Source organism: Balaenoptera musculus, chromosome 5, assembly GCF_009873245.2.
Source record: "Balaenoptera musculus isolate JJ_BM4_2016_0621 chromosome 5, mBalMus1.pri.v3, whole genome shotgun sequence".
In the NCBI taxonomy this organism is placed as follows: Eukaryota; Metazoa; Chordata; class Mammalia; order Artiodactyla; family Balaenopteridae; genus Balaenoptera; species Balaenoptera musculus.
In genome coordinates this window covers 15,349,503-15,373,345 of record NC_045789.1, presented here as the reverse complement: position 1 = coordinate 15,373,345, position 23,843 = coordinate 15,349,503, and the positions used below count along the sequence as shown (strand labels likewise).

The following is a 23,843-nucleotide window of genomic DNA, read 5'->3' as shown; positions in this document are numbered from 1 at the left end:
CTGTAAATAAAATCCTAACAGAAAAGGGTTTATTTGGTACTTCTATGAGTTCACAAGACCCAGAGAGATGCATAACCAGACACTGACAGGCTAACATAAACAGATTTTTTTCATTTTGGCTTCTATCCAGGGCTGATAGTGAATTCAGTGGCAGTCAAATGTTAACTGCCCTTGAAGAATATTTAAACTGTCTCTAAAATGAAGAAGGGAGAAAAGGAATATAAGGGGAAATAAAATTAATAAAGTTAATCTTCTTACTGATAAGCATAAATAGCACAGTCAGGAATTCATAACATAAACACTTTTTTTAAATGTCATTCAAGCTTCAAGTTCCTATTTTTTTCTAAGAGTGACTGTGGTTGTTAATGAGCATACTACATTGGAACAGATAATACAGAAATTGTGGTAGTCTATATAATTTGGCTCCTCTGGAGGTCAGAAGGATATTTGGCTCAAATAATGTGAGGGCTTTGTTCAGTACTACTATAAAATATAAAAGAAAACTGAAACAAAAAGGCACACAGAATCTTTCAGTATCTTACTTCCAAAACATGTGATGGGATAAAGCTCCATTTTCAGAATCTGTTTCCTAAAAGAACCCAATATTAATTGCATGTTGATGTGTAAAGCACACAAAAGTTGCATTTTCTCCACTTTGGATCCCAGACTCTCAGTTCTGAAAGTACAGCCCACTGTACATAATTCCCAGGTCAGAGGTGCAGTAGACAAATTAATTAGTCTATTAAGTTTCAGTCATATCCTGGCACTGATGTTTAGGTTAGCACCTTCAGCAACAAGTTTCTAACATTTAACTATGCTGCCATTTGTTCCTGAGAGAAATTAGGAATGAAGCGGGGGGGGGGGGGGGGGGGCGGGTGGAAAACATAGCTGGGAAAAGTTCCCACTGACCTAAAGGCAGAAACATGCACGTGAGTCAGGGGTAGACTGATGTATTCACAAAAAGGAGAAAAACTTCAGTTGATCAGTTCTTGCTATTTTAAGTGATTAGCAGAAAAATAAATGGCTTCATATCAAAGTGAAATTTAAATAGCATTTAACACTCTACAAAATCAACCTAAAAAACGATGATAATTTGCTATGACTTAGCACTACAGAGAAACCAATGATTTCATATGACAAATCTGTGAAGCATTTCACGAGAAGATTAAATACTTGACTAAATATTTGTGGATGCTAAAAATGACTGAAATGAACCAAATCGCGTATTTGAAAAAACAGACATGAGACACAAACACAAACGCACAGAGGGAAAGAGGGAAAGGAGGGGAGGGAGAGAGAGAACTACCAGTTATCTTTCACCTTATAGCCAATAGCTACTGCAAGGTGTATCCAAAAGAACAACATACCAGACATAGTTTGAAATTCAACAGTAAAAGCAAAATTTGTTGATTATCATAGAGCACAACAGAATACCTCTGCACTATGTAGGAATTTTCTTTTCTCTTAAATTTTTCCTTTTCTTTTATTCAGTGGGGTCACGGTAAAGTGGAATGTTTTCACAGCATCAGTGACCCAGATGTGTGTAAGATACTAGGCTCTAAAAGCTGTTCTATGCATGAGAATTGGGTGTTGAGACTGTCTCAGGTACCTCTGAGAACAGTAACAAGAAATGAATGATTCAGTTTCTAATGACACTATCTGTCAAAACAAATATCTGTTACATAATGAGCAACCACACTATGTTAGAACCTGGATACACCTACATTAAAGAGATGTTAAAGATTAGGCCATTTAAAATCCAATCAGAATGCTGGATTACTGAAAAGGCAATCAGAGTAACTATGGCTTACCATTTTCTCCTGAATATCCTATTATTTGGGCTCTATGAAAGCTTAGGTTCACCTAATTCTCCCCAAACACAGTGCCATTAAATAGAGGATTATTAAAATTTATAATTACATTTCTTGGAGTTTTTCTTCAGGAAATAATCAGATATGTTCAAATAGAAAAGAATTCTAGAGGTAAAAAAAATTAATATTATTTATAATAGCAAAAAGCTAAAACAATGTAAATGTCTAACAATAAGAAGCTATTTCAATAAATTATGATATAATAGAATATTAAGAAGTCATTGAATGTCATGCTTTCAAGGAAAATTTAATGGGACAGAAAAATTCCTAGATTATGGCAGGCACATAAGGAAGAACTGTTAAAGGAAATAAAAATGCAGTGTACAAAACCTATACAAAAACTATATGCGGGCTTCCCTGGGTGGCGCAGTGGTTGAGAATCTGCCTGCCAATGCAGGGCACACGGGTTCGAGCCCTGGTCTGGGAAGATCCCACATGCCACGGAGCAACTGGGCCCGTGAGCCACAACTACTGAGCCTGCACGTCTGGAGCCTGTGCTCTGCAACAAGAGAGACCGCGATAGTGAGAGGCCCGCGCACCGAGATGAAGAGTGGCCCCCGCTCGCCGCAACTAGAGAAAGCCCTCGCACAGAAACGAAGACCCAACTCAGCCATAAATAAATAAATAAATAAATAAATAAATAATTTAAAAAAAAAACTATATGCATAGTTTGATTCCAATTTTAATACATATGCACATTGTATGAAAACATATTACATATCCATCTTTTGTACATAATATGCACAGTCATACAAAAAAGAGGAAAAAAAGACACACCAACATGTTCACAGAGGTTATCTTTGGGTAGTAGAACTGAACACAACTCTAATCACAAAAATATACTGCTTTTATAATTAGAAACGAAGCTATAGTAGCTACTGGAATCGTTTTAGCCAAGTGGAGTTGACCACAATTGAAGATAATGTTCCTTGTATAAGTCATCAGTGGAACAAAGGATGCGTTAGATATTTCTGAGTGATGTCCCCCTCAACCACTTCCTAAGACCCCCCCAAGTCCAACCAAGTCCACAAATCGTGATACCCTCCAATACTATCTTTGTCCCAGGTATGATTAATCCCTGTTCTTAAACTGTCTCCTCTTAATATGTGTATTAATCAAATTTCTACTTATCTGTGACATGTATTGTAAAAATGCACAATATTTCTGTATCTATGGCCTTGGAATTTCTTCTCTGAGGCCAAAAAAGGGTGTGTGTGTGTATGTATATATTTGACAAACTCATTTATTTATGATAAACTACCCTAAACCTGCCTCACATACGGCAATGGATATTTTTACAAGCTCTGCTGAAAAGAATCCCATCCTTCAAACTGACAGTTACAGTTTCCCCAAAAAATGTCATTTTAAAAGTGAGTTTTTAAACAGCACTTTGAATCAACACTGCCAACTTTTTAAAGTGTTTAAAAAGATGCAGTTACTCCCTAGATTCTGCTTCTTAAGATATAAATTATTTTGTGGGCAAAGTCCATTCCAACCTATCTCTTATAGACAGATTTTTATACCATCATCTATGTCACCTCTAAGCATCTCCTTGTGTAGTTTTCCTTCCATCATTATGAAATTAAAGCAAACAGCACTCTTTTTTGTTCTATTTGTGTGGTTACTATGGTAGTGACCTGCATTTTGCACCTAGGATAACCCTATTTGGGGCAGGGAAGAGAAGTAAGGAACCAAAAGAATGGAAGAATAAGTTTGGGTAATGGTCAGCACCTTTAAACATTTACTTTTCTCTTGGAACTGCCTTTGGCCAAAATCTATAAAACTATGACTTGACCCTCAGCTTCCTGGCATAAAGTACTTAGGCTTATGATGTGAACACCATGAAACTGGCAAGATCAGCAATGCTTTCCCTTGCTCGTACGAAGAATTAAAATTCTGTTTCTCCCATCCCCAAAATTTCCACCTCAAGCTCCCCCTAAACCTAGTCAGGCCCTGGTTCACAGCTTCTAAAGACCAGACCATGGAAATACCACGTGGTGACTAAAAGTCTTTGATGGAAAACAGATGAGACAGGACACACTGCTTGCCTAGCACTTTTAAATGTACAGCTCCCCTTCACTGTCTTTCAGGATGTCACTGTACGTGACACATGGAAAGAACAGTTAGTGCAAAAGTTTTGTACATTTTCTACTTTCATGGGTTATCTCAGTTGTCAACAAGGTGATTTCCTTGAATATCTGCATCAAGTGAACCAACGGTTTGAGGTATTTTCAAAGTTTTTCTCCCCTTAAATAATATCCTTTACAGAGAAAGGCCAACAGATAACAGATGATAAAGGCCAACAGGCAGCAGCTATGCTTGAAGAGTGGAAGACGCAAGAGGGCTGCAGCAGTTCACCGACAGCCTGCCCACGCACTCCTCAGCTTCCCTGCAGGGCTCCTTAGACACCCCGCAGAATTCTAGAGGCCTGAGGGACACGATCTGAAAATCAAGTAAACAGAGCCTGCCCTCGCAACCTCAGAGTTAATATTCACAGTGCTGACTATTCTAAAAGTCCATGACACACATCATTTAAAACTTTAAAATTCAGAAGCTGTCACTAATTTTTTCAGCAATATTTTACTCCATTGTTAAGAGGAAAATTATGTCATGATGGCATTTTTAAATCTGAGGGATCATAAAAGTAATAGGCCCAAGTTCTTAAAAATGCATTATGTCTTCTTAAATTGCTTTAGAGGAAAAAAAACACTATATTTCTTGTAATTAGCTAATTAACTATAAAGCGTAAAGTCACGTGAAATCTTATTAGAAAATAGAAATTGTTGTAGTAGTTTCAGAAAGGAAAAGAAAAATAAGCTATGATCTTCATACCTCCTAACTAGCCAAATAAGATATCTAGAAACTTAATACATCCTGCCTCACTTTTGCTGAGTCCTCATAAAACTGACAAAACAAAAGACAGAGTAAAGTTTTAAAGAGTCAATAAAAACGTTTTTTAAAGTACTCTGAATACCTTAAGTGTTATAATAAGACCTCATTTCAAAGGAACATGGTTGAATGCCATGAAAATTTAATTCTATTATATACCCTCAAGAGACAATCCCTTGAGATATTAGCATTTAATGACTTTTTACTTGAAAACACAACATTTAATAGCTCCTACCACACTACATTGTAATTGTTTGACGATGGCTTTTAAAAAGTATTTGTACTTGTAAAACTTCTCACTAGGCAATAAGGTACTTCAGAGTTGAATGTAGGGTTTACTGATCTTAGTTTGGTTACTCATTAATTCATTCAACATTCTTACTGTATATCTATTAGCCATATGCTAAAAACAATAAGTATATATGGAAAAAAGCCACAGTCCCTATCTATCAATACTTAAAAAAAAAAAAAGTTTAAGAAAGAATAAGAAAACACATGATTGCAGTTTACTGTCTTAGAGTTAAACACTGTGCCACAGGAGCACAGGGAAGTGACAGAGGGCTCACCTGGAATAGCAGGGACCAGGGCAGGTCTGAGCTACAGTGGGACAGGTTCTGAGGGCTACTGGGAGTTACCCACAGAACACATGATGAAATACAAAATCCAAAGACTGAAGCAGCACCATATATCAAGAGCCTCATACGCCATACTGAGGATTTTGTACTTTATTCTGGGGAACCATTCAAGAACAAGTTTTAGAAAAGTGACTTTCACTATAAAACAGATACCAGAATGGAAGAAGCAAAACCGGTTGCAGGGAGACCAGTTAAGAGGACAGTTATGGTGGTTCAAGTGAGAAATGATGGAGGCCTCAACTAAGGCTGTAGTAATCAAAAGAGAGAATGGTAGGCCCACTTAAGAAGTATTACGGAAATGGAACAGGCAGGATTTAAAAACTGAGTTGAAGGGTTTCCCTGGTGGCGCAGTGGTTGAGATTCTGCCTGCCAATGCAGGGGACACGGGTTCGAGCCCTGGTCTGGGAAGATCCCACATGCCGCGGAGCTACTAGGCCTGTGAGCCACAATTACTGAGCCTGCGCGTCTGGAGCCTGTGCTCCGCAACAAGAGAGGCCGCGATAGTGAGAGGCCCGCGCACCGCGATGAAGAGTGGCCCCCACTTGCCGCAACTAGAGAAAGCCCTCGCACAGAAACGAAGACCCAACACAGCCATAAATAAATAGATAGATAGATAGATAGATAAATAAATAAACAAACTGAGTTGAGGAAACAGAGACCCGTCAGGATTTCATGGACAACTCCTCAGTTTCTGGTTTTGGCAACAGGGAGAACAACAGTGGTTTCCTAAGATAGAGAACATAGAAAAAGAAGCAAATCTGATGGGGGCAAAAAACTTCAAAAATACCTTAAAAACCATTGGTTCACTTGACGCAAATATTCAAGGAAATCACCTTGTTGACAACTGAGAAAACCCGTTCCAAGGGGGATCTGTAGAAACTGTACAATACAAGAGGGTTTGGCGTGTGTGGAGGAGACCTGTTCTGGGAACAGGAATATGAGCGCCGTTAGTATTTAATAATGGTAAATGAAGTCATGAAAGTGTACAGAGTGAACCAGGAGAGGGCCAGCAAAGAAAGCCTCAGAATAAACTCCCGGGAGCAACAAAAATGGAGGCAGAGGAAGTGGAGAGACCTGCAAAGGAAACAGAAGCAGCAGCACAGGTGGTAAGAAGTGAGTTAGGAGAGGGCAGAGTACAGAGTTTTGAGAAGGGAACACCTAAGTGTCAAATGGTCCTGCGATACCGCAAAAGGACTAGAAAGAGGCCAAGAGACTTTGCAACAAGAGGTAATTCATGACCTTTGCAAAGACAGTTTCAGCAGTGAGATAACAGAGTGACACAAAAGTTACTGAAGAACATATGTGCCACATCTTCTTTATCCATTCATCCGATGATGGACACTTAGGTTGCTTCCATGTCCTGGCTATTGTAAATAGAGCTGCACAAATACGATGTGGAAGTAGAGAAAACTGCACAGCTCCTGGAACATATTAAATGTTCCAACTGTTCCTAATCTACACTTCTCCATTGCATGTCACCCTGTCCAAGTTTTTAAAATATGCGACAAGCCCCCAAGGCAATATACCAAACGAATGTTTAATGATGGCTTTGACTACAATTGAAACCTCAGTGGGAAGTAAGAGAAGTGCTCTAAGACACTCCCTGTATTATTTGGGAATCTCTTAAACCATTACCTAAGCCAAGTTTCATGTTCCTCAGTCTAAGGAAGCTGGAATTGTGAGGAGGCATTGGCTTGGGTAGATTTTAAGTACATGTGTTATGAAAACTATTTAATGAGTTGTGTCATAAATCATTTTGGTTTTTTTGAATGAATCTTAAGGGAATAAATAAAATCACTTTACCCCTATCTAAAACATTTGGAAAACATAGGCATATCTCATTTTATTGCAGTTTTCTTTATTGTGCTTCACAGATACTTTATTTTTTACAGACTGAATGTGGCACCCCTGCCTCGAGCAGGTCTATCGGCACCATTCTTCCAGCAGCTTTTGCTCACTTCATGTCTCTGTCACATTTTGGTAATTCTTGAAATATTTCAAACTTTTTCATCATTATTATTTTTGATATGGTGATCTGTGATTAGTGATCTTTGATGTTACTATCCTAATTGTTTTGGGGCACCATGAACCATGCCCATATAAGATGGCAAACAATCAATCAATGTTGTATGTGTTCTGAACACTCCACCAACTGGCCATTCTCCCACCACCCGTCTCCCTCTCTTTGGATCTCCCTATTCTCTGAGACACAACAGTATTGAAATTGGGCCAATTATTAACCCTACAATGGCCTCTAAGTTTTTAAGTGAAAGAAAAAGTTGCAAGCCTCTCACTTTAAATCAAAAGCTAAAATGATTGAGCTTATTGAAGAAAGCATGTCGAAAGCCAAAACAGGTGGAAAGCTAGGCCTTTTGTCTCAAACAGCCAAGCTGTGACTGCAAAAAGTTCGTGTAGGAAATTGAAAGTGCTATTCCAGTGAACACACATGAATAATAAGAAAACAAAACAGCCTTATTGCTGATATGGAGAAAGTTTTAGTGGTCTGGACAGAAGATCAAACTAGCCACAACATTTCCTTAAACCAAAACCTAATCCAGAGCAAGGCCTTAAGTCTCTTCAAATCTATAAATCCTGAGAGAGGTCAGGAAGCTGCAGAAGAAAAGTTTGAAGCGAGCAGAGGTTGGCTCATGAGGTTTAAGGAAAGAAATCATCTTCATAACACAGAAATTCAAGGGGAACCAGCAGGTGCTGATGTAGAAGCTGCAGCAACTTGTCCAAAAGATCTAGCTAAGATAATTCATGAAGGTGGCTACACAAAACAACAGATTTTCAGCGTAAAGGAAACAGCCTTCTACTGGAAGAAGATGCCATCAATGACTTTCACAGCTAGAGAGAAAATGCCTGGCTTCAAAGCTTCACAGGAGAGGTCAATTGTCTTGGTAGGAGCTAATGCAGCTGGTGACTTTAAGTTGAAGCCAATGCTCACTTACCATTTCGAAGATCACACGGTCTTAAGAATTACACTAAATCTATTCTGCCTGTACTCCATAAATGGGACAAAGCCCAGATGACAGCACATCTGTTTACAATATGGTTTACTGAATAATTTAAGCCCACTGTTAAGACCTACTGCTCAGAAAAAAAAGATTGCTTTCAAAGTATAACTGCTCATTGACAATGCACCTGGGCACTCAAGAGCCCTAATGGAGATGTACAAGGAGATTCATGTTGCTTTCATGCCTGCTAACGCAACAACCATTCTGCAGCACATGGATCACTGAGTCATTCTGACTTTCAACTCTTATTTAAGAAATATATTTCATAAGGCTAAAGCTGGTATAGATAGTGATTCCTCTGGTGGATCTGGGCAAAGTCAACTGAAAACCTTCTGGAAAAGATTCACCATTCTAGATGCCATTAAGAACATCTGTGATTCATGGGAAGAGGTCAAAATAACCACATAGACAAGAATTTGGAAGAAGTTGATTCCAACCCTCATGGATAAAGACTTCAGTGGAAGAATGAACTGCAGATATGGTAGAAATATCAACAAAACTAGAATTCGAAGTGGAGCCCGAAGAAGTGACTGAATTGCTGCAATCCCATGACAAATCTTTAATGGATGAGGAGTTGCTTCTTATGGATGAGCAAAGAAATTGGTTTCTTGAAATGGAATCTCCTCCTGGTGAAGACGCTGTGAAGATTGTTGAAACAACAACAAAGGATTGAGAATACTACATAAACTTAGTTGATAAAGCAGTGGCACGGTTTGAGAGGACTGACTTCAATTTTGAAAGAAGTTCTACTGTAGGTAAATTGCATGCTACAGAGAAATCATTCATGAAAGGAAGACTCAATCAATGTGGCAAACTTCACTGTTGCCCTGTTTTAAGAAACTGCCAGAGCCACCCCAAAATTTAGCAGCTAACACCCATGGATCAGTCAGCAGCCATCAACATCAAGGCAAGACCCTTTACCAGAAAAAATATTATGACTCGCTGAAGGCTCAGATGACGGTTAGCACATTTTAGCGATAACATATTTTTTAATTAAGGTATATACATTTTTTTTTAGACCTAATGCTATTGCATGCTTAACAAACTGCATGTATAGTATAAACATAACTTTTATATGCACTGGGAAACCAAAAAATCATGTGACTCAATTTATTGCAATATTCACTTTATTGCAGTAGTCTGGAACTGAACCCGCAATATCTTCAAGATATGCCTGTATGTCAAGTGTAAAACATATAAAATGCAAATATAATATCAAACTAAATCATGCCACGGGTTCTGTGTAACTTAATAAAGTTACCCCAATTCATTGTTCAACTGATTATTATTAAATATCAATGGCAGGACAGGAAGTACTTATTATGAGTTCACTTGTCTCCTTATATTACCCATTACACATTTCAGTGAGGTCTAGGAGCTTTTAAGAATTAAAGAATTGCAGACTTCCCTGGTGGTGCAGTGGTTCGATCCTGCCAATGCGGGGGACATGGGTTCGATTCCTGGTCCAGAAAGATCCCACATGCCACACAGCAACTAAGCCCGTGCGCCACAACTATTGAACCTGCACTCTAGAGCCCAAGAGCCACAACTACTGGGCCTGCGTGCCACAACTACTGAAGCCCGCATGCCCTAGAGCCTGTGCTCCACAACAACTACTGAGCCCACGTGCTGCACCTGTAGCCCATGCACCTACAGCCTTTGCTCCACAACAAGAGAAGCCACCCCAATGAGAAGCCCGCGCACAGCAATGAAGACCCAACGCAGCCAAAAACAAAATTTTTTTTTAAAATTGTAAAAAAAAAAAAAAAATTAAAGAATTGCATGTTATCATTTGTAAATAAAATTGATACATAAAAGGGCTTATAAAGATACAAGCAGGTAAAGTAGCTGGTATGAACCAAAGATCAAAAAGCAAAAGCAAGGACCCTATTTAACACATCTTCCAATACGTTTTAATACCTATGGCCAAAAGGGAGTAGTGCCTGGGGTAGGCGAAACAGGTAAAGGAGGTCAACTATATGGTGATGGAGGGTAATTAAACTTGTGGTGGTGATCACCTTGTAATGTATACAGATGTTGAATTATAATGCTGTACACCTGAAACATACAATAAAAAAGAAAAAAGTAGTCCTAGCCAGCTGTTTATTTCCACAGCACCTGGCCAAACAATATTCTCCTTTTGTTTCACTGTAGAACTTCTCGAAAAAAAATTTAAGCCTTTCATTTGCATGACAACACAGCAAGAGGTGGACCCACCTACTGTTGTCACAAAAGAATCATTCAGATATTAGACTGAGGTCTCAAATCTTTGAACTGTTTTTAGTTTACCAAGGTTAAAATGTAACTGGCAGCACTTTGTTCATAGCAGCACTTTTTACAATAGCCAAGGTAATGGAAGCAAGCTACATGTCCATCGACAGGTGAGTGGATAAAGAAGATGCGGTGTATACATACAATGGGATATTACTCAGCCATAAAAAGAATGAAATAATGCCATTTGCAGCAACATGGATGGACCTAGAGACTACCATACTAAATGAAGTAAATCAGACAAAGAAAGGCGAATATCATGATATCACTTACCTGCAAAATCTAAAAAAATGAAACAAATAAACTTATTTACAAAGCAGAAAGAGAATCACAGACATAGAAACAAACTTATGGTTATCAAAGGGTAAGGAGGAAGGGATAAATTAGGAGTTTGGGATTAACAGATACACACAACTACATATAAAATAGATAACCAACAAGAACCTACTGCATAACACAGGGAACTATACTGAATATCTTATAACAACTTATAATGGAAAAGAACCTGAAAAAGAAGATAGAGATAGAGATACAGTACATATATATATATCTATGTATACAGTATATAATATATAGTATGGTATATAGATATATATACTACATATATCTATATTTATATAACTGAATCACTTTGCTGTACACCAGAAACTACATTATAAATCAACTATACTTCAATAAAAAATAATAAATTTTAAAAAGATATTAAAAAAATGTAATTGGACAAGCCTCTTAGATAGCCTCATCCACCAGAGGACAGACAGCACAAGCAAGAAGAACTACAACCCTGCAACCTGTGGAACAAAAACCACATTCACAGAAAGATAGACAAGATGAAAAGGCAGAGGGCTATGTACCAGATGAATGAACAAGATAAAACTCCAGAAAAACAACTAAATGAAGTGGAGATAGGCAATCTTCCAGAAAAAGAATTCAGAATAATGATAAGGAAGATGACCAAGGACCTCAGAAAAAGAATGGAGGCAAAGATTGAAAAGATGCAAGAAATGCTTAACAAAGATGTAGAAAAATTAAAGAACAAACAAACAGAGATGAACAATACAATAACTGAAATGAAAAATACACTAGAAGGAATAGCAGAATAACTGAGGCAGAAGAACGGATAAGTGACCTGGAAGACAGAATGGTGGAATTCACTGCTGCGGAACAGAATAAAGAAAAAAGAATGAAAAGAAATGAAGACAGCCTAAGAGACCTCTGGAACAACATTAAACGCAAGAGCAGCAGCAACTTGTCCAAAAGATCTAGCTACGATAATTCATGAAGGTAGCTACACAAAACAACAGATTTTCAATGTAAAGGAAACAGCCTTCTACTGGAAGGAGACGCCATCAATGACTTTCACAGCTAGAGAGAAGTCAATACCTGGCTTCAAAGCTTCAGAGGAGAGGCCAATTGTCTTGGTAGGAGCTAATGCAGCTGGTGACTTTAAGTTGAAGCCAACTTCGCATTACAGGGGCCCCAGAAGGAGGAGAGAGAGAGAAAGGACCAGAGAAAATATTTGAAGAGATGAGAGTCGAAAACTTCCCTAACATGGGAAAGGAAAGAGCCACCCAAGTCCAGGAAGTGCAGAAGTCCCATACAGGATAAACCCAAGGAGAAACACGCCGAGACACATAGTACTCAAATTGGCAAAAATTAAAGACAAAGAAAAATTATTAAAAGCAGCAAGGGAAAAACGACAAATAACATACAAGGGAACTCCCATAAGGTTAACAGCTGATTTCTCAGCAGAAACTCTACAAGCCAGAAGGGAGTGGCATGATATACTTAAAGTGATGAAAGGGAAGAACCTACAACCAAGATTACTCTACCCGGCAAGGATTTCATTCAGATTCGATGGAGAAATCAAAAGTTTTACAGACAAGCAAAAGCTAAGAGAATTCAGCACCACCAAACCAGCTCTACAACAAATGCTAAAGGAACTTCTCTAAGTGGGAAACACAAGAGAAGAAAAGGACCTATGACAACAAACCCAAAACAATTAAGACAATGGTCACAGGAACATACATATCAATAATTACCTTATAAGTGAATGGATTAAATGCTCCAACCAAAAGACACAGGCTCGCCGAACAGATACAAAAACAAGACCCATATATATGCTGTCTACAAGAGATCCACTTCAGACCTAGGGACACATACAGACTGAAAGTGAGGGGATGGAAAAAGATATTCCATGCAAATAGAAATCAAAAGAAAGATAGAGTAGCAATGCTCATATCAGATAAAATAGACTTTAAAATAAAGAATGTTACAAGAGACAACAAAGGACACTACATAATGATCAAGGGAGCAATCCAAGAAGAAGATATAACAATTATAAATATATATGCACCCAACATAGGAGTACCTCAATACATAAGGCAACTGCTAAGAGCTATAAAAGAGGAAATCGACAGTAACACAATAATAGTGGGGGACATTAACACCTCACTTACACCAATGGACAGATCATCCAAACAGAAAATTAATAAGGAAACACAAGCTTTAAATGACACAATAGACCAGATAGATTTAATTGATACTTACAGGACATTCCATCCGAAAACAACAGATTACAACAGATTACTCAAATGCTCACAGAACATTCTCCAGGATAGATCACATCTTGGGTCACAAATCAAGTCTCAGTAAATTTAAGAAAACTGAAATCATATCAAGCATCTTTTCTGACCACAACGCTATGAGATTAGAAATCAATTACAGGGAAAAAAACGTAAAAAACACAAACACAGGGAGGCTAAACAATACGTTACTAAATAACCAAGAGATCACTGAAGAAATCAAAGAGGAAATAAAAAAATACCTAGAGACAAATGACAATGAAAACACGACGATCCAAAACCTATGGGATGCAGCAAAAGCAGTTCTAAGAGAGAAGTTTATAGCTATACAAGCCTACCTCAAGAAACAAGAAAAATCTCAAGTAAACAATCTAACATTACACCTAAAGGAACTAGAGAATGAAGAACAAACAAAACCCAAAGTTAGCAGAAGGAAAGAAATCATAAAGATCAGAGCAGAAATAAATGAAATAGAAACAAAGAAAACAATAGCAAAGATCAATAAAACTAAAAGCTGGTTCTTTGAGAAGATAAACAAAATTGATAAACCATTAGCCAGACTCATCAAGAAAAAGAGGGAGAGGACTCAAATCAATAGAATTAGAAATGAAAAAGGAGAAGTTACAACAGACACCGCAGAAATACAAAGCATCCTAAGAGACTACTACAAACAACTCTATGCCAATAAAATGGACAACCTGGAAGAAATGGACAAATTCTTAGAAAGGTATAACCTTCCAAGACTGAACCAGGAAGAAACAGAAAATATGAACAGACCAATCACAAGTAATGAAATTAAAACTGTGATTAAAAATCTTCCAACAAACAAAAGTCCAGGACCAGATGGCTTCACAGGTGAATTCTACCAAACATTTAGAGAAGAGCTAACACCCATCCTTCTCAAACTCTTCCAAACAACTGCAGAGGAAGGAACACTCCCAAACTCATTCTATGAGGCCACCATCACCCTGATACCAAAACCAGACAAAGATACTACAAAAAAAATTACAGACCAATATCACTGATGAATATAGATGCAAAAACCCTCAACAAAATACTCGCAAACAGAATCCAACAACACATTAAAAGGATCATACACCATGAACAAGTGGGATATCCCAGGGATGCAAGGATTCTTCAATATATGCAAATCAATCAATGTGATACACCATATTAACAAACTGAAGAATAAAAACCATATGATCATCTCAAGAGAGGCAGAAAAAGCTTTTGACAAAATTCAACACCGATTTATGATAAAAAACTCTCCAGAAAGTGGGCACAGAGGGAACCTACTTAAACATCATAAAGGCCATATACAACAAACCCACAGCAAACATCATTCTCAATGGTGAAAAACTGAAAGCATTTCCTGTAAGATCAGGAACAAGACAAGGATGCCCACTCTCACGACTATTATTAAACATAGTTTTGGAAGTCCTAGCCATGGCAATCAGAAAAAAAAAAGAAATAAAAGGAATACAAATTGGAAAAGAAGAAGTAAAACTGTCACTATTTGCAGATGACATGATACTATACATAAAGAATCCTAAAGATGTCACCAGAGAACTACTAGAGCTAATCAATGAATTTGATAAAGTTGCAGGATACAAAATTAATGCACAGAAATCTCTTGCATTCCTATACACTAATGATGAAAAATCTGAAAGAGAAATTAAGGAAACACTCTCATTTACCACTGCAACAAAAAGAATAAAATACCTAGGAATAAACCTACCTAGGGAGACAAAAGGCCCGTATGCAGAAAACTATGAGACACTAATGAAAGAAATTAAAGATGATACCAACAGATGGAGAGATATACCATGCTCTTGGATTGGAAGAATCAATATTGTGAAAATGACTATACTACTGAAAGCATCTACAGATTCAATGCAATCTCTATCAAATGACCAATGGCATTTTTTTACAGAACTAGAACAAAAAATCTTAAAATTTATATGGAGAAACGAAAGACCCCGAAATAGCCAAAGCAGTCTTGAGGGGAAAAAATGGAGCTGGAGGAATCAGACTCCCTGACTTCAGACTATACTACAAAGCTACAGTAATCAAGACAATATGGTACTGCCACAAAAACAGAAACATAGATCAATGGAACAAGATAGAAAGCCCAGAGAGAAACCCACGCACCTATGGTCAGCTAATCTATGACAAAGGAGGCAACAACATACAATGGAGAAAAGACAGTCTCTTCAATAAGTGTTGCTGGGAAAACTGGACAGCTACATGTAAAAGAATCAAATTAGAACACTCCCTAAGACCAAACACAAAAATAAACTCAAAATGTATTCGAGACCTAAATGTAAGACCAGACACTATAAAACTCTTAGAGGAAAACATAGGAAGAACACTCTTTGACATAAATCACAGCAAGATCTTTTTTGATCCACCTCCTAGAGTAATGGAAATAAAAACAAAAATAAACAAATGGGACCAAATGAAACTTAAAAGCTTTTGCACAGCAAAGGAAACCATAAACAAGACGAAAAAACAACCCTCAGAATGGGAGAAAATATTTGCAAATGAATCATCGGACAAAGGATTAATCTCCAAAATATATAAACAGCTCATGCAGCTCAATATTAAAAAAACAAAAAACCGAATCCAAAAATGGGCAGAAGACCTAAATAGACACTTCTCCAAAGAAGACATACAGATGGCCAAGAAGCACATGAAAAGCTGCTCAACATCACTAATCATTAGAGAAATGCAAATCAAAACTACAATGAGGTATCAGCTCACACCAGTTAGAATGGGCATCATCAGAAAATCTACAAACAACAAATGCTGGAGAGGGTGTGGAGAAAAGGGAACACTCTTGCACTGTTGGTGGGAATGTAAATTGATACAGCCAATACGGAGAACAGTATGGAGGTTCCTTAAAACACTAAAAATAGAATTACCATATGACCCAGCAATCCCACTACTGGGCATATACCCAGAGAAAACCATAATTCAAAAAGACACGTGCACGCCAGTGTTCACTGCAGCACTATTTACAATAGCCAGGTCAAGGAAGCAACCTAAATGCCCATCGATAGACGAATGGATAAAGAAGATGTGATACATATATAGAATGGAATATTACTCAGCCATAAAAAGGAACGAAATTGGGTCATTTGTCAAGACGTGGATGAATCTGGAGACTGTCATACAGAGTGAAGTAAGTCAGAAAGAGAAAAACAAATACTGTATATTAATGCATATATGTGGAACCTAGAAAAATGGTACAGATGAACCAGTTTGCAGGGCAGAAGTTGAGACACAGATGTAGAGAACAAACGTATGGACACCAAGGGGGGAAGGCGGCGGGGGGGTGATGGGGGTGGTGGGATGAATTGGGAGATTGGGATTGACATGTATCCACTGATGTGAATAAAATGGATAATAAGAACCTGCAGTATAAAAAAATTAAAATTCAAAAAAAAAATGTAATTGGTCTGCCATCATGCACAGCACACGTTTTTGCATATAACTCCAAATCTAAGAAATTTATAAAAGAATTTCGCAAATTAGAATGACTTGCAAATACTAATATAAAGAAACACACAGATGCATTTAATCATCAGATGAGACTTTTTCCTGCTAGAGCTGTGGGGAAAAAAGCACATGTGAAGTTCATTTTATCTAATTCCTATGTTTTCTCTTCACAAACAGCTCCTTCTTTGACTTCTCAATTTCTGTTAATAAAATAACCAACATTCCAGAGACACTCAGCCTCAAAACTTTGGAGTTATCCTTAACACCAGTCTCCCTCATCCTCTTTACCCAAATATTTGCCAAATACAATGGATTCCACATACTCAATATGTCAGGAATTTGTCTCTTTCTTTCCATTACTTCTGCCACGACGCAGTTCAGCTTTTTACTATCTGTGCAACTTCCGAATGTGTTCCAGTTCTTCCTAAGCAGAGTCCCAATTTTTTCAGCCCTGAGTGGTTCCCCTCTACCAATAAAATTAACTGAACACTCCTTGGCCTGGCATTTAAGATCCATTACATGGCAGTTTTCTTCATGCAGAACCTATTTAAGGTTTACTATTCTGAAACTTCATTTCTCCACCATTTCCTGGTCGTACTTCCCTCTCTTTACTCATGCCATTTCTGCCCATTGAATGCCCCTTTTTCCCATCTCCTCTCACCAAAAAGGCTGCTTGACGTTTCAGTGATAATCTCAAACATCGGTTAGTTCGCAATTTTATTTTTCCCCATCCACCTCTGACCATGTCTTCATAGAACACTGTGTCTTGTATAGTTTCTATATATATCTTGAACATTGTTTATTTTTGTTTTTACATAATGCCATTAGTAATCCATCGGCTCCAGGAGGGACAGGAAATGTGCCACAGCTATTTCTCATCTAGAGGCACCTAATGATTTGATCATAGAACACTGTCAGCATTTGCAGAATTTAGTTGAAAATGTAAATGCATTAATGCAGGTTTGGAAGCAAATCAATTCATCGAGGAGTGAATGAACTGGGCTGTCCACTACCGCTTTTACTGCCCCTTTCTTGGGCACCAAGACTGGGACTTGTGCTGGTTGTGTGCAGATCATCCGAGTTTACCAGTAATTGCCAGTGCAACAGTGACTCTGGATGAATGGACTATATACAAATAACTTTCAAGCAAACAAAGTAAATATTAGGTTAATTTTAAGAGAGGAACTATCTTTTTCAAAGTAACTCCTATCATTCTACCACAGGGAAAATTATCCTTTCAGTAAGTTTCAAGATAAAATAAAATGCTTTAAATTAAAAATGTTTTTTAGAAGCCAACACGTTAAGTTAATTTCAGGTCATTTGCTTTCTAAACTTTACTAGATTTCCACCTTATAACACTACTCAAAGGTATTTTAACTATTTTTTTAAACTGCAAGAAGCATATGTGGCCATCACACACACACACACAAACTATAAATCAATATAACACTATAAGATTCAATGAAAATAGTGACAGCTCTAAAAAATGCAACCCACCGTATAGCCAAATAACTCATGAAACTCAGCATGCATTGCTGACTTTGGACATGATGACCAAATTTAACAAGGTGTTCTGGAGAGAAACAAAATAAGACAGGTCCCCGGAGCATCCATTCAAAACGGCAGATGCATCTGAACTCCAGAGCAAACTCCTCTAGGCTAATATTTTGGTTGGCCTTAAAGAAAAATTATAAAATTTAAATATATTTAAGTAATACTTTAGAACATAGGAAAACTCGTTGCTAAAGTCTGGCTAGCAAGCATAACAGAAAAATTAGAGCAATATAAGGCCTAATTGTTCTCTATGGATAAGACCAAGAAGAATTTGGTACAAATTTTGCAAAATCTGTAAAACATCTGTTCAGAAGAAAAAGCACTAAATGTCCTACACTGCAACCTGGAGGAACATACCTATTTTTCATTAACAGTATTTCACAAAGTCATTTATTGTTGAGTCACATATATCAAAGCTGTCATTTTCAAAAACAAACAGGAAAGAAAAAAAGAAAAAGAAATTTATGCCTTGCAAGTAATCTTTGCTGCATGAAATTGGATTGCTACAGAGTACCATTCACTAAATTCATATAAAGCCCTGACTGCGGCCTGCCATTGTTCGGCACAATCCAATAAAAGTTAATTCTCACCAATACCACCCTTCCACCACCACCACCACCACCGTTCAGCTTTAAAAGTCTACTCGGTTCTTTACATTATCTTTTTGAACAGATGGTTAATGTCCTTACAAATATCCAAACTCTATTAAGATTCCCCTAGTACCATGTCCAAGTGTCAAAGCACTTCTGTGCTTTTCTTTACATGTGAATTTGACCTGAACTTAGAATATCTTTAAGGCATCTGCTCTGACTTGTTTTTCTAATACTGGGTTAAAGATTTGGGCTGATCTGTGACTATTCTCAAAATAATTATTTTAACTATGGACAACATTTAGGATATAGCTGGCTAAGTTTAGGAAGCCAGTCTGTTATAGATAGATAGAGAGATAGATAGATAAGTAAATAAGTAAATCAGCAAAATTAACTGATTTATATTGGGACAAACTGCTTATCTTTAGCCCTATTAATTCTTAGGCTTCCCTATTATCACTTGTTGTTTCTTAATTATAGATTAATGGGAACATTAATGGGAAAATAATCATTCTTCATCATTCTTGTGTCCATCTCTTTCTCTAAACTTGCATCTCTAAAAAAATACTTATTTCTTGGGTAAAAAAGGAGAGCGGTAATCATACATTGTGAAATTGACTAAAAGTATATGACATTTATGCTGTTCTATGTGTGGTATTGAAGGAATCCACATTCCTAGACTCTGGATTGCAGCAGGATAGGTCTTTCTAAATAGGAAGAGAGAGGTTGGCAAATTTCTGATCTAACAGATACAAGTTCCACTACTTGGAAGAAGAGAGAAAAAGTGATCCAATGGATATTTTGTACAGGCAATTCAAACTCTGCATTTAACAGGTTAAGGAACTAAGGTCTGAACAGACAGGAAATTTTTCTTCTAGGAAAGTAAATTAAATTAGGAAGGTCTACGCAAAAGTACAAAAGGCTTTCATGTATCAGTCAAAATTCATTCAGTGGCAATGCTTTATTTAAGCTAACTTACACATAAAGGAGATTTATTGGTTCCCATAACTGAAAAGTTAAGAAGTAGGATGAGCTTCAGGTAAGACTTGATCCAATGGTTCATGAAATAACAAAGGACCCATTTCTCCACTATACCATTTTAGCTCATTATTCCAACACTGGGACCAGCAATTCCTGAGGCTAAATACTCCCCTTCCCCAAGTTCACCAAGAAAGAAAGCATTGTTGTTCTAAAATGCTCTATGATTCAGTTTGACTGAATTGGCTTAGGTCCCATACCCAACCTGTATACATCACTAGAGCCAGAAGAATGAAATACACTCATTGTCTTGATCTAAAATGTATGCAGGAAGTAAAGTGTGCTTTTCTGGAAATTCATAGATACTCAGAAGGAAACCATAGATTATCGGTAGGAGAAAAGTCGGCAAATGAATGCTAGGGAGGGTAGGCAAACAGTCCACCCTACAAATCACGTCTGGGACACATTCTGACCCTGAGACTTTTGCCTCTGCCCTTTTTTAAAGTCTCTGTTTTGACAGACTATGGTGAGGTAAAACAAGAATAAATTTACATTGAAATGAAGCAGAATGTCACTAAATGTCCCTATTCCAAATTAAGGTAGTTAGTGGACTGGGTCTTCCAATAGGCTCTTACACCTTCCCGAATTTTGTAATCAAGAAGCATAAAGAGGGCTTCCCTGGTGGCGCAGTGGTTAAGAATCCACCTGCCAATGCAGGGGACACGGGTTCGAGCCCTGGTCTGGGAGGATCCCACATGCCGCGGAGCAACTAAGCCCGTGCGCCACAACTACTGAGCCTGCGCGTCTGGAGCCTGTGCTCCGCAACAAGAGAGGCCACGATAATGAGAGGCCCGCGCACCGCGATGAAGAGTGGCCCCCGCTCGCCGCAGCTGGAGAAGGCCCTCGCACAGAAACGAAGACCCAACACAGCCAAAAATAAATAAATTAATTAATTAATTTAAAAAAAAAAAGAAACAAAGAAAAAAATTAATATTGTTTTTCTCCAATTTATGAGTAAAGTTTTGCCTAGAAATATAAGAGCAAGAAGTCACTAAACAAGGAAATAGTTCAGCTGGTAGGATGATTTCAGTAATTCTATAGCTCCAACTTTACCTTGCTTGTCCCAGAAAAAGTGAAGACAAGTAACTACAGTTGCCAAATAGGAGTAACAGAGATATATCAAGTAAATGTTTTAAATGCCTAAGGGCAGGGAGGAAAAGGAAAATTATTCTCAGAAGGAAGAGGAATTTCTTCCCAAAATGAAAGAGAATACCACAGTCCCCAGCACACCATATGCTACTCAATACATAACACCCTTAAAATGGGTCCCGTAATAAATAATTGGAAATGACTGAGTGCTGAAGGCAACACCCCCCAAACCCCCAAGAGTAGTTTACTCACCATGTTATTTAGCTCCATACTGTAGGATTCACCTAAGGCCCGGTCCAACCCAGACCTTTCAAAAGATTGTGGCAAAGAGATTTGGAACCCAAATTATCTTTGAGCTGAAAGATCACCTCATCTAGTATATTTCACGCAGCCTAGGGGTAGGGATAAATAGAGCAAAGGAGGTTTCATGAGGACTCCCGCCTTCCACTATTACCTCTCCAAGAAGAGCATGTCTGCTCTTATCTATTATACAAAAATAGCTAATCTAAACTTATTTTTAAAATATTTTCACGTTAAAAAAAAATTTTAATGCTATTTTACTGTGGTAAAAACACATCATATGAGATCTACTCTATTAACCAATTTTCAGTGTAAAATACAGCATTGCTGACTCCGGGCATAATGTTGTACAGCAGACCGCTAGAGCTTATTCATCTTGCACAACTGAAACTTTATGCCTGCTGTTTAGTAACTCTCCATTTCCCCGCTCCTCAACCCCTGGCAACCACCATTCTACTCTTTGATTCTATGAATTTGACTATGATAGATACCCCATGTAAGTGGAATCATGCAGTATCTCTCTTTCTCTGAATTGATTTTTTCAGTTAGCATAATGTCCTCAAGGTTCATTCATGTTGTCACATATGGCAGAATTTCCTTCTTTAAGGCTGAATAGTGTTCCAGTATGTATATCCCATATTTTCTTTATTCATTCAATCTGTCCATGGATGTTCACGTTTTTTTCCACATCTTGGCTACTACGAATAGTTCTGCATAAACATGGGAGTACTAATATCTTTTAGAGATCCTGGTGTCAATTCTTTGGATAAATACCCAGAAGTGGGATGGCTGGATCATATGCTAGTTCTATTTTTAATTTCTGAGGAGCCTTACTGTTTTCCATAGCGGCTGCACCATTTTACATTCCCACCAACAGTGTGCAAGCATTCCAATTTCTCCACTTCCTTGCCAATACTTGTATTTTTTTAAATAACAGCCATCCTGACAGGTATGAGGTGATATCTCATTGTGGTTTTGATTTCTTTTTCCCCAGTGACTGGTGATATTAAACATTTTTTATGTTCCTGTTGGCCATTTACATGTCTTCTTTGGATAAAGGCCTATTCAAGTTCATGACCCATTTTTTAATCAGGTTAATAGTTATTTTGCTATTGAGTTATAGGAGTCTCTTATATATTTTGGAGATTAATTCTTATCAGATAAATGGTTTGCAAATATTTTCTCCCATTCTGCAGGTTGCCTTCTTACTCTGTTATTTGTTTCCCCTGCTGTGCACTAGCAGTAGTCCCACTTGTTTATTTCGTTTTTGCTGCCTTTGCTTTTTATATCATATCCATAAAATTATTGGCAAGATTAATGCCATGAAACCTTTCCCCTATGTTTTCTTCTAGGAGCTATACAGCTTCAGGGTTATGTTTAAGTCTTTAATCCATTCTGAGTTGATTTTCGTGTATGATGTAAGAGAAGGGTCCAGTTTCATTCTTTTGCACACGGATGCCCAGTTTCTCCAACACCTAAATACATTCTTTTTTGATCTGAGAAACTTAAGTTCTAGAAGGTTCAATCATATATAGGAATCCAGTCTAAATGCCAGAACTTGAAGCCAGGGCTCTGGAATGCATTCGACAATGATTGGGCATATACTATTAGTAGTTACCCGAGAGCAATCTCTGTAAACCAGACACCAATCACCAAAAATAAAAAATAAATCAAAATATCTAAACAATCCCTTCAATTTCAATACTTCCTTTCATAAACATAAAATTTCAGAGTACAGCTGACCCTTGAACAACATGAATTTGAGCTGCACAGGTCCACTGATAGGTGGACTTCTTTCAGTAAATATACAGTCAGCCCACCCTACCCACAGTTCCTCATTCACAGATACAGAGGGCGAACTATGAGACTTGAGCACCTGTGGATTTTGGTATCTGTGGTGGGTCCTGGAACCAATCCCCTTCCCTCCCCACATACTGAGAAATGACTGAACATAGCCTGTTGCATTTATATCCCAACTCTGCTTACTTGCCACATGACTGTGGGATAGCTTCCTAATTTTCTTAAGACTCAATTTTCTCATCTGCAAACAGGAATAACATAATGCTACCTCTACAGGATTAGAAGACACATATTATATATATATATATATAAATATATATATAAAATGAATTTGGAATTGAGAAAGTATTAAATATATGTTAACTTGTAATATTAACTGTAAACAACTCAGAACACTATTATGAATTCTATTACTGTGTGGCACAGGGTTTGTTTTTCATTTTCAAACTTCACCATCATGTACATAAAAAATGCACACAGGATATTCAATAGAACAATTATAATGACAGCAAAGTGTCTTATGAAGAAAAGCAAGCTGGCTAAAGATGGGTTAATTATACACAAGAATATTTTGCATGACTAAGCATTTTAGAGGCCCACAATGGAAAATGAGTCAATGAAACAGCACTTTTGATGTGAGTTCCACTGGGATGAAAGAATCTAATGGCAGCACAGAAGCAGTGGTAAGCACTCTATGTAATCT

General features: G+C 37.6%; 1 protein-coding gene across 1 annotated transcript in view; it reads right to left on the bottom strand.

The window, feature by feature from the left end:
- The window catches only part of BMPR1B (bone morphogenetic protein receptor type 1B), a 383,924-nt gene that overhangs the window by 228,951 nt on the left and 131,130 nt on the right, over positions 1 to 23,843 (bottom strand). The window lies entirely within an intron of this gene.